Source organism: Macaca nemestrina, chromosome 2, assembly GCF_043159975.1.
Source record: "Macaca nemestrina isolate mMacNem1 chromosome 2, mMacNem.hap1, whole genome shotgun sequence".
NCBI classification, from domain to species: Eukaryota; Metazoa; Chordata; class Mammalia; order Primates; family Cercopithecidae; genus Macaca; species Macaca nemestrina.
Window position 1 is genome coordinate 194,518,499 of NC_092126.1, and position 18,548 is coordinate 194,537,046.

At 33.8% G+C, this 18,548-nt stretch overlaps 1 protein-coding gene and 1 long non-coding RNA gene across 4 annotated transcripts in view; both read right to left on the minus strand.

Annotated features, from left to right (window-relative positions):
* The window catches only part of LOC105485513 (cell adhesion molecule 2), a 1,093,059-nt gene that overhangs the window by 985,513 nt on the left and 88,998 nt on the right, over positions 1–18,548 (minus strand). The window lies entirely within an intron of this gene.
* The window catches only part of LOC139361007 (uncharacterized), a 123,153-nt gene that overhangs the window by 18,339 nt on the left and 86,266 nt on the right, over positions 1–18,548 (minus strand). Inside the window, exon 2 of the long non-coding RNA XR_011618584.1 lies at positions 1–18,548. This exon is cut by the window's left edge and continues 18,339 nt beyond it; it is cut by the window's right edge and continues 30,594 nt beyond it. This is a non-coding gene — a long non-coding RNA (uncharacterized lncRNA).

Sequence of the window (18,548 nt, forward strand, 5' to 3'; positions counted from 1 at the left end):
TTTGGGAACAACTGCTACAGCCCATCAGCAATAGAAAACCAGGAAAATTTTGACACACCCTTTCCTGGTAACTCTTCTTCTCCGCCTGTGCCTCAGGAACAACCCCTTTTGTCTCCCAGCATCCAAAATTACGAGGAAGATACCCTCTTCTGAATTTACTTTCCAGACTTCCCTACCTGAAGTAGGTTGCTCTGTCTCTTACACTTTTTCTTTTAGTTTGTTGTAGCATTTTACTCTGTTCGTTTACTTGTTTAGTGTCCAGCACCATCCCCACTCTCATCCACATATCCACACTCCAATGAAACCTTCAAGAGAGCAAAACATGGCTGTGCTTTTTAATTGCATATTTACCAATTCCCTAGACTGACCATTGCACTGAAATAAGTGCTAATGAATTGTTACAGTTTAAAGTAAAAAAGTTACTGTTGAAGGTAAATGGCACCGCTGTAGAATGCATTATAACAAAACTTGTTATAATGTTATATTTTTTTATATATACTCCAAATCCCCACCAAAGTAAAGTTCTATGTCTGAGTCTGTGGTATTCACAATTGACACTGATTGCCTAGCAAATAATTACTTTGTGAAGATGCCCAGAATGAATTTTACACACATTATATGGCCCAGGTTACCTGCTGATGAATCGAAGGATGAATAATAAAAGAACTTTAAGATCAGTTTTTATTCATCAAAATTCAGCAAATATGAATTTTTAAAGGGACTGGAAAAAATCTTATTTAGATCTTCAAATACTTTGAAATCATTCTGTGTGTGAGCAAATGTTAATTATGCACTTGATACAGTTTATAAGCACAGTTATAAATCAAGAAAGTTTAGAGCATGAAGGTGCATTGAGATTTTCTATTCTACCTATTTATTTTAAAAATGAGAAATCTGGGAACCAGAAAGAAAAATGATTAAAAAAGAGAGAACCCATTAATTAATAGTAGTTAAACCTAAATTATCAAGTGGTAATTAAAGCAATTTTAAATTGAAAATGGAATAGCAACCCAATATATTTTAAAATTAAAGTCTGATTCATAAAAGAAAAAAAATGTTTTTTAAAGAAAATATAGAGTCAAATTGATTCTGTTTAGTAGATCCATATGAAATAAATTTAAAATAGCTAAACTAAATGCAAAATATTCAAACAGAAATATCAGATGAAGTTATTTCAGATTACAACCAAAATTGTCCTATTTATTTTCATGATAAGTAAGTTAACTAATTCAGAAATGGGAAAAAAGTTAGTATTATCTATTAAAAAGAAATTTTACCATCCCTGTTGCCTGATATTATTTTATTTTAAAACTCCATCAATATAGTAATAAAGATAACTTTCCAAATCTCTCTGCTGTTATATTCAACAGATATTGTGATAAGATATTTTGAAAAGATAAGTACTCTTAAAAACACAACCAATCAGTGACATGCAACTCACGAGGCAAACTGGTGAAGAGGAAATGTGCACAGTGCCTGTTAAATTTTTAAAAGAGAATCTTATTAAACCAGTAGAACTTGTCTTCCCACTTGCTAGGGAAGCAATCATCATCTATTATTCAATCAGTCAGCAGGGAAGAGAGAAATATAAAATTACTTCAATATGATCTAGCCTGAGCAATGAACTAACAAATATTGCCAGTATGTCTAAATATTCACTAAAAAGTATTGCTTCTCTAATGTTCCTGAAGTAGGAAAGCTATTCCTTAAGAATAGCCCTTCTTTGCTATGAACAAAATAAGATCAAAGGAGACAAGATTTCAAAAAATGGTGACTAGGATCACAAACCTATGAAAATACACAGCTCTATTTACCAACTACCAGTTCAGGGTAAAACATCTGAAATTTCTTTTGTTATTTTATGTACATAAGATTCCACTTATCCTCACTAAAACAAGTCAAATAATTCTATCAAGAAAAATAATAGAAGATCACAAAAAGGGAAAAGTAGATTATTTGATCATTTTTGGACAAAATGAAACAGGAAGAGAAGAAAGTCTATGGGAGAATCATGTAAATGGTCCAGTTTTAGAAAATGTGTTCCAATGTTCCTCTTTAAAAGGTATCTCAAAACCTTAGTTCTCCTTGTTGGGAAACAAAGTACTCTTTGGAGAATGAACGACAGCAGCAATATTAGTCCTACTCCATCTCACACTGGAAACAGAATGTATAACAATTGATACAAATTTGTATCAATTTTGATCCCTAGAGCAAGGGTAGCAAAGGCGGGAAACTCTCTGAGAATTCCTTGGGGAAAAGAAGCAGTCATACCAAAATAATTGAACAGATTATGTCTACTATCCAAAGTAATCGGTTTTCCTTCAATATCTTGTCATTTCTCTACACAGCATGAGATGTAGAAAAGCAGCAATATCTTGAAGAATGAAGTGTGGAAACCTACTGGGGAGGGGACCTGAAACGTACTAAATATATTTGTAGCAGAATTAATTCTAACACCCAAGAGGAAGCTGCTAATGCGTTAGAGTGAGCTGTCAAGTGAAACAGGAAATTTTTTCCATGCATTTTCTAATGAGTTTTAATACACCCCCAGTATTTATTTTAAGACATTCTGCTTGTCAAGGTGGAACTCCTGTTCTCATTTTCAGATAATTGACTAGTTCAAAAAAATCTTTACTGCATTTCAAAATATTAATAAAGCAGTCCACTTCAAGTACAATTCCCATTATCTGGAGGGCACCTAACTAATTTCTTTTTTAAGCCAACTAAAATAAGAGAGCCGACTGAAATTTTGTACCTTCTATTAGTTCTATTTTCTTTCATTCTGACTGACAATTCAAATTTTATAAGTTTATCCTGTTTAAGATCCAAATACTTGGAAGTTTCAAAATATACAAGTTTGATAGTAAGATTTATGCTATCTTGTGTCTGTGTCTATGACATTAGGTACATGGCATTAGCTCTGTATTTCTAAAATCTGCTTTTTTTTTTTGCTGATTATCACACTAAAGGCTTTTCTTTGGTTTTCTTTCTGTGGATCATTGGAGAGTAAATTCAGGAAACACATATCCCAATTTAGAATGAAATTGATTTAAAATAAGGCATCTAAAATAATTTAAATTATTAGTTTAAAAGATTCCATTTTATTAAATTTTCATCAAAAGCAGATTGAAATTTGATAGAAATATAATATGTATTCTCCATGACACAGAGATTAAATTAGTTTTATTTCAGAAGGTATAAAATAAACATTTTAAAGTTTATTTTTTGATTAACATTGCAATTACATTTTACAAATCTAAAAATGATTATTTAATAGTACAATATTGAAGTCAGTTTTAGTTTATATTGTAAATCCATTTGAAGTGTACATCAGGTCAACAAGAGATTCCTGAATAATGTGTTAACTGATTCAACTTCCTCTTTTTTAAGATTTAGACTGTTCAATTCCTAAGTGATGCCTCAATTTAAATCAAATAGTCTAAAACTCATAATCAACTCACAGCAAATGAAAAATATTGTAATTAAATAATATTTGTGTATTTCTGATATGATTCATAAGACCGAGATGTAATTTTAAAACAATTCTGTAATGAACATTGGTATAATCATTATTAGGGTTGAGAATTTTCCGAATTTTCAGTCATAGCAACATTCATCAGTTCTTACATTTAAAGTTCTGAATATTCAAATCTTGAAAATAAAATAATGTCATGTTTATACTTTTTGAAAACTTAAAATATTATATTAATGTATTCCATCCCTTATATTGATAAGTCATTTATATAATTATATTACTTGTTACAAGCTTTTTAAATAATTAAGTGCCTTTTAATAAAAATTTAAAAACTTTTAGTACCAAATAATTGGAAATTATTATTTGGTTTTTACTAGCTCTGTGCAAGTCTTTCCAGGTTCTCTTAAATGAAATATTTCCAATTTATTTAGAATGAGAATATATGCAAAATTATTTTAAAGATCATATTACTTAATTAATGGTGCTATTAATAAATGCAAAACAAGGGTTTTTTAACATTATTAAAAATTTATTTTAAAAGGGTTTATTAACATTATTGTTGGTTAGGTTGTTTTTAATTAATCTATTTTTGTTTGTCTGTTTTGATTTGTTTAGGACTACTGTATTTATGAGTTTATTCCCCCAAACTTTTAAAGGTAGAATAGTAAAGTACAGTGTTGATTGCCCAAGATTTATTTTACTTTGAAAATATTAGAAATTAATTACTATAGCAAAAGTCTAGAACTTTGGAAACCAGTTGTACACCAGAAACAGGGGTTTGGATATAGAGTTTCCGTGTGTGTTTGTGTCTGTGTGTGTGTGTGTGTGTGAGAGAGAGAGAGAGAGACAAAGACAGAGAGAGAGAGAGAGTGAGAGAATGTGTGCATATAAGCTCTTACTTATGAACTCTCCACTGATACTGATATTTCTTGAATTTTTTTTTCTTTCTGATAATATGTTATTAAGAAAAAGTTCTAACAGAAGACCTAATCCTATTGATACTATTTTGCAGATTCAGAAGGGAAGAAAGTCTGAACGATGTAAATCAACAATCAAGTAATAAAAATGCGATTACATTGCAATACCGAACACGAATAGACTGTATTTTACTCACATTATATGTATCTATGTTATTCACAGCTTCATCAATGTGCCTAAGATATACTAGGAAGTAGGGTTTACATTTAGATTGCATGAATAAAGGAGTAAAAAAGCCCTTTTTGGTGACATTCAACTAGATTTTCCATGACTGTCAACTGTAATTGGTTCACAGGCTGTCAGTTGCTACTACCCGGATGCATTCTTTAACAGACTTTAAGGAAATAGGATTAGTTAGGAATCCTCCCGATGTCGAGATGTCTGTTCTATTTTGACTTAATGAAAAATGTAACTGTTTTTCCCCAAATGTTACATAAAACGATATTCTTTCTTATTCAAATAAGCAAATATTGAAAGGATATCTAGTATTGTCAGTTAGTATCATCAATATGAAGCTCTGGTGTAATGCATATATAATTCACACTATTTGCATGCATCCCTGCCAGGGACTGTACTGTTGCATATAACTTTTAATAAATGGTCTCTCTTGAATGGTGAATGAAAATTCTATGTTTTTATTGACAAGGGTATATTTTCATCACAAGAAACATTTTAATAATAAATACTATGCTGGAGCTATGTAGGTTTCAATAGAAACTACTCCTCTTAGATGGCTATGAAAGTCACAAGGAAAGTATGACTTAATTTAGAAATATTTATTTTTAAAGCAACATTTTATTAACAATTGTCTTTTATTTCTGGTGGGGAGTCTTTGTTATCATTATTAAAAGTTAACAGTTCTTCAGTATCTGTTTCAGGTTCAGTAAGAATTTTTGTGCATTCTTGTTAGAAGTACACTCATGTGTTGCTATTTTTTGGATGGGACTATTTGTATTACATTTTAGCTGGTTATTGTTGACATAAGTAATAATACTGATTTGAATATGTTGATCTCGTGTCTATTCACTTTATAAATATTCTTGTTAATTCTAAGTTTGATCATTGATTTTCTTCAAATTTTGAGGCTAACATATCATCTTATAAACACTTTTATTACAGGTATGAGCCACCGCACTACGTCCATAAAATATTCTTACATAATAAAATGAGAATTCCAGTATGAAATGAACATTTTTGGCTATCATGTAATATTTAAAGACTGGTATCTGTATCATTGGCTTGAAATATCAGCAAAATAGGAATTATGGAAATGATAAACATTTTCAACTAATGATTTGTATAAAAATACTTAAAGCTTAAAATAAATATTTTTAAACAAAACACTTTCATTTACCATAAGGTAACTCCAAAGAAGTTTGTTCTGAATTTTTATGGACAGGACATATTTTGGGATATTTTAAGCAGGAATACCAAAACCAGTATTTGTTTTAAGAAGGGCTGGGCACGGTGGCTCACACCTGCAATCCCAGCCCTTTGGGAGATCAAGGTAGGTAGATCACCTGAGGTTAGGACTTCGATACCAGCCTGGCCAACCTGGTGAAACCCCGTCTCCACTAAAAATACAAACAATTAGCCAGGCATGGTGGCAGGCACCTGTAATCCCAGCTACTTGGGAGGACGAGACAGGAGAATCACTTGAACCTGGGATGCAGCGGTTGCAGTGAGCCGACATCGCGCCACTGCACTCCAGCCTGGGCGACAGAGCGAGACGTTAATAAAATAAAATAAAATATAATAAAATAAGCAATAAAATCCTGGAGAGCACAAAAAAGTATGCATATTTAACTGGGATCTTTGGGAATGTGACACACGAAATCGTATCAAAAAGACTGAAATCTAGAATTACTGAAACTAAAGTGTAGAGTGAGATACGAAGGCAAAGAACTGACTTTTATACTTTGCTCTCGTTTTAATGATTTATATACTTATGGGTTCATAATTTTTTTCTTCTAGACTATATTTACCCTGTTTATAGAATAATAGCTGAAACACATGTGTATTAGTCCATTTTCACGCTGCTTATAAAGACATACCTGAGACTGGGCAATTTACAAAAGAAAGAAGTTTATAGGACTTACAGTTCCACGTGGTGGGAGACCTCACAACTGTGGCAGAAGATGAAAAACATGTCTCACATGGCGGCCGACGAGAGAGAACTCATGCAGGGAAACTCACATTTTTAAAACCATTAGATCTTGTGTGACTCACTCACTACCATGAGAACAGTGCAGGAAAGACTCACTCCCATAATTCAATCACCCCCCACCAGGTTCCTTCCGCGACATATGGGAATTGTGGGAGTTACAATTCAAGATGAGATTTGGGTGGTGACACAGCCAAACCATATCAACATGATTATATTTGTCACCAGGAATAAATATTTTCTTTGATTTACTTGTCTACTCCTTAGTGTCAGTTATCATTCTTTAAACAATAAAATATCCACAGAGAAAAGAAATCACACAAAAATTAATCATTCTCTGATATCTTTCACTTCCTTTGGTGAATTCATAAAACTTTAGAGAAATGCATAGTTGTTTTTTTTTTAATTATTATTAGTATTTTGCTAGATCTTTAACAGGCTACCACTATGAAGATGCATTCTTGAAAAGACCTTCCGGAAATTCGATAGTTAAGAATACTACGTATTTTTAGTATATATATAATGTATAGTATAGAATACTATATAATTTTATATTGTTTTGCATAATATATTTCTGTATTATATAAAAATGCTATACATTTCTATAAAATGTATATAAAATATCAGTTCACGAAGTTTAAGCAAGTATAATAGAACAAAATTATAATCTAAATCTATAAACAATCAGATATAAGCACCAATACTACATTTAAAATCATTTTAGCTGGGCACAGTGGCTCATGCCTGTAATCCCAGCACTTTGGGAGACTGAGGTGGGCAGATCACCTGAGGTTAGGAGTTCGAGACCAGCCTGACCAACACGGAGAAACCCCGTCTCTACTAAAAAATACAAAGTTAGCCGGGCGTGGTGGCTCATGCCTGTAATCCCAGCTACTTGCTAGGCTGAGGCAGGAGAATCGCTTGAATCCAGGAGGCAGAGGTTGTGGAGAGTCGAGATCATACCACTGCACTCCATCCTGGGTGACAAGATCAAAATTCTGTCTCAAAAAAAAAAAAAAAGAAAGAAAAGAAAGTCATTTCAACAACAACAACAAAAATTCACATATCAAAGAGATCTCAAACTTGGTTGTGTATGTGCACTCCAAAAGTAGATATATTTGTACATTTATTTGTGTATGCATACATATACACACACACATATACACACATACATCTACATGTACATATATATATATATAACTTTCCATTTTTTTTTTACATTTTCTTGGATTAGGAAGATCCTTTTTTAATGTAACTAGCTCAGATTTTTTTTTATGTCTGCTAAATTTATAATAAATTTTAGTTTCATAACCTGAACAAAACAGTTTTACACTTCATAAAATTTACAGATTTACAGTAAAATAACCTTTTCCATAGTTTACCTACATGTGCATTAGTGCACACATATATAGCAGAGAAAAAGATAGAATATAATAATTCCATTCAAAGAATCTGTGAGAAATGTTTGCTGTACCAATTCAAGACTAATCAATTCAACTGTATTTTAAGAGTGACAAGGTTTTTGAAAAATGTCTAATACCTACTATGGAGTAAATTCTACAGTAAAACATTATATGAAAAAGCAAAAGTTTCTGGAGAAAATTCAAGTGTATTGAAAACCCCACAAGTTAAGCCCTCTGCAAAAATGCTCCATCTTTAGGATACCTGTTAATCATCACTTTTCTAGAAACAAGATGTGAACCATTGAATAAAGGAGGTGCTTCAGTTATTGTGCATTAGAAGGCATCAGTGGCAGCAATTTACTGTATCAAAACTGCTTTATTCTAGTTTGTTTTTGATTTGATCATGTTATATTTTCTACCATTGTTTATCTGTAAACAAACAACTCTGTCTTGTCCAACTTTGAACATTTAAGTATGGACATTATGATTATTGCAAAACATGTTAATGACAAAGCAAAAAAACTGAGGAAACAAATGGTATGACATTTTGGAAAACAGATTCTATATTTAAACAGTAACTAACATCAAAGTGTATAATGTTAGTATATTCTAATATAACCAATTAATAATTTTTATGACTGTCCTGATGTGTATCCTGAATTTGTGTAAAATTGAAGATTTCATAAAATATTTGTTTAAAAATGAAAGTTCTGTAATACCCCAGGAAAATCCCATAACAACAAAACATTTCAGAAAATGGTAAGTTTCAAATTAATGATTATCCTTAGATGACATTTTGTGCTGTTGTTTATGTATTTCTTCGCTGCAAATATGCTGTTTGGATTTTACCAAGTATTTCCTTAGATTTGATGGGTGAGCATGTTTGTGCATAATAAGTGTACTCACATATAAGTTGTTGACAGGGTTTGAATTTCATCTGTTTAAGAAATCTGTCAATATATTCTGTTCATTTATAACATTTGCCAACAACAAATTCAAGAGCTTATCTGCACCAGAGATTCTCAACCTGACTTGCACATTAGAATTACACGGTCACTTTCCAAAACCTGATGGCTGAGGGTTACCCTCACACTAATTCATTCTGCAACTCTGCAAGTAGGGCCTGAGCATGAGTATTTCTAAACCTTCAGAGGTGATTATACTGAGCAGTGTTTAAAACCAAAGATCTATTTTATTTACTTCCTTTTTGCAGCATCTATATGAAGTTAACTAATAATTACCAATAACTTAGAACCATAAACTGCTATTCTATTATCAAGAACAAACCAGTTAATATATTCAGTTTTAGGAATCTTGTAATTAGAGACATATTTGATTATCTGTTGGATACTCCTCAAGGCTATGAAAGTATTTTAAAGTTAGTCACCTTTTCTATATTGCTGATACCCATTCTAAAGAGAATTCATGTCTAAGTGTAATGTCCTCCAAAGCATTTATGACTGCTGTGGTATTTTCATTACAGAAGATAAGAAGTAATTAAAATAGCCAATTATTAATGACCTTTTAGTATACGGCATTTCACTAGGGGATATATTACATATACCATTTCACTTAATTTTCACAACAGTCCTGTGGAGATATTAAACGCAGAAGTAAAGTAAGTTGCTTAGTGCCAAACTAAGCAAATGGCAGGGATTGAATTTCTGACTAGGTGTGCCCGAATTCAAAAGTCGTATCTTTAAGGCCCTTATCTTTTATATCTGTGAAACTCTGTTAACATCACTATTTCCATATGTACTTATAATTAAACATGAATAAAAATTTTCATTGTGACTATTACTCTTAAAATTTTATGATTGAAAACATTAGATACAATCAAATTCAACCCATTCCCTTGCTAAATGAAAAGAAACTAAGATCCTGAAATTCTAAAAGCACATTTAAAATGCAAAATAGAGATAAAACCACAAAGCATTTCTTCTCACCATCCATCCTGTGCGCTTTCTACTGCCCCACACTGTTCACTCTCATTTGTGATGAATTAGTACAGCATTTCTTTAAAAGAAGACACTGTTTAAAAAATTACCTCGCAAAGGTGAAGGCATCAGTGGATACTAAGAAGAGAAAGTGCTAGATATACACCGAAGAACTATCACTTAAGGAATAATTAATTTGTATAATAACTTTCACCTGAGCAGTTCAGTGATATCATGAATAAAAATGCTAATGTTCACATTCATATAGATTTGTTTTGTATTCACAGAGACATGAAGAGCCCTTAACTGACCTTTTGTTACAATACCTGGCTATTATAATTTGATTTCAAACTAGTGTACATTTAAAAGTAAATACAGTGGTGCTTCTCAAATCTTACAGAGCATATCAATAACATAGCTCCAGGTAACATGCATTTTCCAATTCAGTAGCTCTGGGATGGGGCCTGAGATACTACATTTTTAACAAGTTTCCAGGTAATGCCAGTGCTACTCAAAGAGTGCTCCATGAGTCTCACTCTAACTAGCAAGTAACAGAAATGTATCAGTCTATTCCATTAATATCATTCACCATAACTCTTATTAACATTATTTCAAAAATATAAAAAAGGTAATAGGGTGCAAGCAAGCATCTGCAATGGAAAATGTACCTTGCTACAGAGGGCAACCAGTGATAAGAAGCAAATAATTCTGGAAACACATCAAATTCTTAAAACCTGTCATAAAAGCTCAATAATGGACATACTGTCAAAATATGCATATAAAATATGTAAGAGAATTGCCACTTGAATTTAAAATGAAAGCACTTAGTGCATGCAAGGTTTTAATAAATCCTACTTGATGATGACACCAACTTTCTAATAATGTGGATGATGATAGAGGGAAAGTAAGGCATGCATGCAATTTCATTTTATTAACTTGATGATATGTCTGAAAACAGATTTTTCATGACTTGGAAAAGAAAGTTTCCGCAGACTGCATTGGAATAACAAGCATGCCACATGAATAGTTTCATGTCCTTGATCTATATGCTGTGATTAAGCGCTAACATGTGGTTTTTAAAGTTCTATGAACAGTCAATTGAACTCTCAGTTTTAAGACTACATAGTTCTTTCTCATTTATCCAAACTTTGCATAGCTGGTTCTACTTGCCTTTTAGTTCATTATTACAAGTAAGAATGCATTGAATGAAAATGAACAGAATGATGGCCCTGTGGGGTCATGGCAGAGGTACAGTGACAGGACCCATCAAATTCAATAGTTTAAAACACTTTCAGTGCATTAGGGACAAAATGAAAACGCTTTCAGCACTTGATATTAAGTATGTTAAACTTCTATTTATAAGGCCACAACTACTGCATGCTGTGGTAGTCATAATCATTTTTCACAGCAGCAAAGCTGCTCAAATATTTAATAAATATTTCTCAAGATCCATATAGACTTGAGGCTATTTACTCAAGTACATCAAGCATCAAAAAGAGAAGTAATTGTTTTATGTTTTTAAATAGTGTTCCCTAGCAAGTCTCATTTATCACCCAGAGTTCTTGCACGTCCTTCACCAAGGTAAAGTCTATGTGTCTATACGTTTGGCGGCCAAAATGGTTACAAGAGCTCTTCTAGCTGGATTCTAACCAAAAGCACTCGAGGTTTTCCAAACATGACATAGGAAAAAAGATCGCATTTCTCCTTTTCGACTAGTACCAACTTGGTTTCAAACCATTTTAATATCCTCGTAACTGCTCTACTGAAGTCAGACTTTCCCTCTTTTAATCCGTGCCATATAATTAATTCATAAGACTGGCCTTCCTAATGGGTAATTCCACGGCTCACCTACTCAAAGCCCTTAATCATCCCTTGTTACCTATGGAATTAAATACAAAATGTCTAAGCCTTCACAAAGCCATGGCATAGATCCCCCAATCATATTTCCAGAATTATTGCATTGAAGTCATCATTTACTATAAGCCTTATATTTTTCCTCCTTTCCATTTTCACCAGCTGCCCCCTGTACTCAGAGAAAGTTTTCTGTCTCTGCCAATTCAAGTAATTCCCATCGCTCACACCTATTTTAAATACTATCTCCTCTCATCCCCCAGGAAACTTTTTCTGATCCTCCAATTAGATAAGCTTTAAAATTTCTCTTCCTTTCTTCTTGTTTTAAGTCCTTGCACTCTTATGACACTGTTTTTAATTCAAAGAACCTTTATTATATCTGCCTTACATATAATAGGCTCTCGGTAAACACTGTTGACAACAAATTTTAAGGATACACTTCTTACAGTAGATGATTAGTTTGATAATTAAATAAAGCATTTTGAAATTACTTCGCTCTTTTAGCAGAAGAAATACCACAGAAGGTTCTTTGCAATCATGAGGACTACAGGAATCTGTTCTGTTAAAATAAGAAATTCAATTAACTAAAAACATTTCCATCTGAAAAGAGATCTCAGATTGTGATTGGTTGTACTAATTAAACATGAGGGTGGCAGCCATTCCAGATGGTAAAGACATATTTATACAAAGTTTTACATAGTCAGAGAACTTCAGTGTAAGGAGGGACATTTAAGTTCATCTAGTTTAAGCCAGCATCTGAATCATTTCTTCTAAAAACAATTCTCTGATTCCAAACTCTACTTAATCCCCTCTAAGAACTGGGTATTCACTATTTGTAGAACGGGCCTTTTTGCTTGAGGAACAAGTTTAATTTCTAGAATATTCTTCTTTATGCAATGTCTGTATGGTTCATTTGCCAAAAATTATTCTTTTGTATGGGAGTCACTCATCCATTTTTCACCACAGAGCCTTAAATGTTCAAAAACTATGGTTGTGGTCATCACAAGCGTTGCCTTCAAACTTAACACTCCCAGTTCTTCAATTAATTTGTCATGTTTTATTTCCTTCAAATTTTTGGTCGTTTGTCCTGTATGTGCTCTCCAGTTTATCAATATAATTTTAAAATACAGTCCCTCACTGCAGGGATGCGACAAGGAGAACAAAATAGAGACAACATGATCACTTCTTGGTGACAGGGTATTATATTCTCATTCATCCAAAGTTCCCATTACTATTTTTGACAGCTTTATGATGTAGTTAACTACTTTTGATCTTATAGTAACTTCAAACTTTGCTTTAGCTCTGAACATTTTAGTCTTCATTATATAAGTTAAATAATTTTTTACTACCTTGGCAAATACTTTGCCTATCATTAGCAATTTTGAATCATTTTTGATATTCCACTGGAAAATTTTTGATACTGGTATTTGTGTTCCAGAATCTTAAAAATGTGATTTGTTTCTTTAGTACAGTACTGGTCTCTTCATATTAACCAAAGTTTTGCATTGAGAGCCAAATGAGCTATTCTAAATTGTGCCAAAGGAGCTTACTGTAGCTATTCAGTGAAATTAGAACAAACAAGAAAATTTGTCACTACATATAATGCAGCACTAATTCATTTTTCATGTCTGAAAAATGTAATTATACGGTTTTTGTAATATAAAAGACATTGCTGTATATACTTAACATAAACATTTTGCAAATCTAAACTAATTGAAATACATGTTTTAAAAGTAGAATGGTTTTAAAATTACAAGTTATATAAATTAGGAATTCAAGAGAACGATTGAAAAATCCATTTTTGTGTACTCTAAGGGCAAACTGCCTTATAAAAATGACTTCTCTGTTCCTTAGAATTTAGAGTTGATTTTTTTATTAGAAGAAAGTGGTATTGGATTAGACCAATATATTGTAAAATTAGTACTTCTGTTAGGTGAGGCAACTGGTTACCTGAGAGTGTGGCATATTTTGCAAAAGAAAATGAACCCATGTGGCTAGTATCAAAATACCCCAAATAGAGTTTGAGAATCACTCAATTTAATTTTGTCAAGCCAATAGTTATAAAACTCCTGTACAAAACCCTATTGCACTGGGTTTGCGGAGTAGGGTAACAATGTAAGTCAATGGTAATACTTGATTTAAGTCAGCTGTTATTGAATAGAGAGTGAGGGTTGGACACTTGCTGCAGCCTAAACCATGTTACCAGAGATTTTTCTCAAATCATCTATAACCTTAGCTTCACTGACATATTTACTTGCATTATTATCCAATTGGGGAAATATCTTCAATCACAGTTTAATCATAAATACATTTCAGTAATTGCCTCTAGCTATAAAGACTATTTTAAGAGACATATGATTTGGAATGAGGGAAAGTATTGTCAAGTCATGGGTTTTCTCCTCTAGATTTTATATTCAGATGCCATATCCTGGACATGGAATATGCTAGGCAGCTATTGTGAAATTCCAGATTTGGTTTATCTATTCCAATTATATTGTAACTTCCAGAAATCTTGGCTCCTCAACCCCCATTTCTAAGTTCTGGAATGCAAATGATGTAATTTAAAAAAAAAAATCCCTTGATTTGCAATATCTCAGTGGGGAGTTTGCATCCCAGCTATCCCACAGAAATAATTTCTTAGCTTTTACTTCTCCCCAGCCTCAACACCCTGTTTTCTTTTCTTTTCTTTTAAATAATGATATCAAATTAAAACGAATATTTAATGCATTCTGGAAAAGAAATAATTGGACAAAATAATTGAAATTTGCCTCATGGAGAGATAGATGGAAATTTGTGGAAAGGTATGGAGAGCTTGTCTACCCCTTTTGCTTTCAGAGGAGGCTAGGAGTTATTTCTGGGTAATTTAGATACTTATTGGCACTTAAATAAATTCATTGGTAGTGATACCACCATTAGTATTCTTCTTAAGATGCTGCCAAATCATCAGTAACACAGCTCCCCCCGTCCCTACAATGGGATCTTGGATATTCATTTCAGTTAGTTATGTTTTGGGAGTAGTTTTGACCTTGACAAAAATATTTTTAAATATCTCCAGTGATCGTTTAAACCTCAAGTACCTTTACGTATGTATCCTAAGATCCATGCATTTAATATTATTGCAAGGTATTCATGACTGCTGGTGAAGAAGCAATCTACAGTCAGTCATATGGTGAAGATCTCTGTTCTAATAGATGCAGTTGAATCGCCTTCATAAACTTATTTTAAAAATGGCCCCAGCCATGATAAAATCTTTTGTGGTTGATACTATGAGGTAGGACTTAATTTTTTAACCTATATTTAGAGTCACTTACTGACCTTAACTTTATACCTAGAAGGATTTGTACAAAGTTTTTGAATGTCAGGGCAGCTCAAGTGACAGATGAGGAAGTCATCAAGCCATTCTGAATCCCAGAAGTCTGGCTAGTCTCCACAAAAGCTTTGGAAAGGCCTCGAGCCTTTTTTGCTCTTCCTTTTAAGAATAGCATGAAGCAGGCTGGCGGCTTTTCAGCGGCAGTCCTTGTATGCTCCTTCATGCCAAGTCTAAACTGCCATAAGAAAGGAGTACATCCCTGCCACCTTGGTCATGAGTACCTAGAATCTGTAACTTGAAGAATTCAATACTTCTTGTCCTTTCTTTTCAGACAGCGATTATGTATCACAGTCATAATTTTGAAAGGATTGGAGGGAAGACTGTGGAAGGAGAATTAAATGTAGTTTCCACAATTTGAATACCTCTTATTAAATGTTAAGAATATAGAATCAGGTGCAGATACCATTTGTGGCAAAATTTTCTATAATTATCTTAAATAACTGAAATTAATTGCATTCTGGAAATGCATCTGATACCTACAGGCCAGATTTTTTTTTTTTTTTGAGACGGAGTCTCACTCTGTCGCCCAGGCTGGAGTGCAGTGGCCGGATCTCAGCTCACTGCAAGCTCCGCCTCCCGGGTTCACGCCATTCTCCGGCCTCAGCCTCCCGAGTAGCTGGGACTACAGGCGCCCGCCGCCTCGCCCGGCTAGTTTTTTGTATTTTTTAGTAGAGACGGGGTTTCACCGTGTTAGCCAGGATGGTCTCGATCTCCTGACCTCGTGATCCGCCCATCTCGGCCTCCCAAAGTGCTGGGATTACAGGCTTGAGCCACCGCGCCCGGTACAGGCCAGATTTTAACATTTGTGCAAGCCATTTTATTTCTAGATCTCTCACTTCTCTACTTCCTCAATTATGAAATGCATATACTACCTCCTTTCCTACTTAATGTTTTTAATATCAAATGAGATAAAATATATTTAGAAAATTGTAGAGCTCTCTGCAAATGATTGCTGATTTATTATAATAAGTCATGGAAAAATCTTTAGTTGCATTTCATTTTGGTCCATAGCAAACTTTGATGTTTTTGATATATTTCCAGAGTTTTAATTTGATATACTTTGATTATTTTATGTTATTTTCTATTTACTTTAGGTCAGATCTGCCCAACAAGTGTTCTGCATGCGGCGTACATGTGTAGTGTAGTTCAATATACTGACCCTTTTACTCCTTGGTTCTAAGGAAGTTAGAGCCTCCTACCTGGTCATCTTTAGCCTTAAGCAGCCTCCGAATTCCTACCGGAGTTATTGGAGACCAGTGGCTTTCCGGTCAGTGAGCACGATGAGCAATGCTCACGAATACAGAGCCCCCAACATAACACTGAGTGCGGTCTGGGATACACTCTGTTTCCACAACATCTGCCTCAGGGTCCCCACAAAGTGTATATTGATTCCCAAGAGGGCTGATGAAATGACTGAATAATTTTATTTTCCTCGTGGTCAAGGAGGAGGGAGTCCAACCCAAGATGTGGCTAGCGGCGAGATGGTGAGGTAAGTGAGGGAACTTCTGTTAAATGTAGCAGCCTGAGTCTATGGGGAAAAAAATGTAATATTAAATTACTGAAAGTTATGCTACTGAAAAAGTGGATGAGAATTATCTAACTTTCACCATATTATTAGTTTTCAGGAACAACTGAACACCACATCATCTAGGTGTTAATCTTTATATTTTAAAGCTGTTTTCTCCAATCTAAATATAGATGCTATGCAGGATTTTAAAGCATTTTCTCAGATCACAAGGAAACAAATAAATTAAAGAAAAATATTGACCAGGTCCAGTAGCTCATGCCTGTAATTCCAGCACTTTGGGAGTCTGAGGCTGGCGGATCATGAGGTCAGGAGTTTGAAACCAGTTTGGCCAACATAGTGAAACCCTGTCTCTACTAAAAATACAAAAAAATAGCCAGGTGTGGTGGTGTGTGCCTGTAATCCCAGCTACTCAGGAGGCTGAGGCAGGAGAATGGTGTAAACCCGGGAGGCAGAAGTTGCAGTGAGCCGAGATCGCATCATTGCACTCCAGCCCAGGTGACTGTCCAGACTCCGTCCGTCTCAAAAAAAAAAAAAAACTAAACATGCAACAAATGTAGGTTTAATTATCTCCATCACTTCTCACACTTAAGTTCTTGAAAAACTAGTTTATATTTATTGTATTACTACTTCACTTTCAATTCAAGAGACCCAGGGAATTTGACTTCATTTTTACTACTTCACTGAAATTGTTCCCACTAATATTACTAATGATCCAAATGCTGAACCACCAGGCCACTTAGCCATTATCTTTATCAAAACGAATCATACTACTACTTGATGCAATTAACCACTGCCTTTTCCCTGAAACATTTTAAATCCCCTACTTCATTCTAAAACTGTGTTGTTCCCTTCCTACCATCCATTATTTTTCCCCTAATAAACTTTAAATGCTATGTTTCCATATATCCAATTCTTGGCCATCTTGTCTTTCCATGTTCCCTCTGAATACTCCTTCCTGCTGATTTATTTTATGCCCAAGATTCAGCTATCATTGTGCATTCTGTATTTTCTGTTTCTAATCTGTACCAAACTTTGGATTACATTGGTGGCTGGTTACTAGATATATCTTTTTCTGTTTCACGGAATATCAAATCATCTACCTCAAACGGAACTCATCATCCTGTCTTCCACATTACCTGGAATCTTGGGAGTTCCCTCAACAACCACCTCTTTCTCATGCCACATGTAATTGGTCACCACGTTCTCTCAATTACACATCCTAAGTTTATCGTGATAACGTTTGAGTTTTGCTTCTCACTCCTTGCTGAAATTGTCCTAATTTAAGTCCTAAGGGTACCTAGACTTGATTATTGTAACAATCAAACTGACTTCTCCTTTATGTATTTTATCTCTGCTGCCTCAGCAGTCTTTCTTGGTTACAGCTGTAATCCTTTTATCTCTGCTTCTAGTGTCCAAAGTCCTCACCATGGGACACAAGCTCAAGGAAAATTTCCCTTGCCCATTTTCATACTTCTATTCCATACACAGATAAGTACAGTTTTCGCCACTTTCTGCTGTCTCTCAAATTTGAACACATCTGTCTGGAATACCTTCCTCTATCCCTTTTGTCCAGTAGCTCTTATTCATTCTTTAAGACAATGTCAAAATGTGTCTATTACATAAAACAAAACAAATCACTCTCCTACTATTTATAACAGAATGTACTACTTTATTTGTGAACCAGTCATCTTTTTTTCCACACATCATCTTGGCACTTAACATGCTGAATCTGAACTATTACTCCAATAAGTTGGGAGTTCTTGGGGAAAAAAGTATTTGGAGCTTTATTTTTCTTTTCCTTGAAAATATAGAACATGATGCCGAGCATATTATGGATCCCAT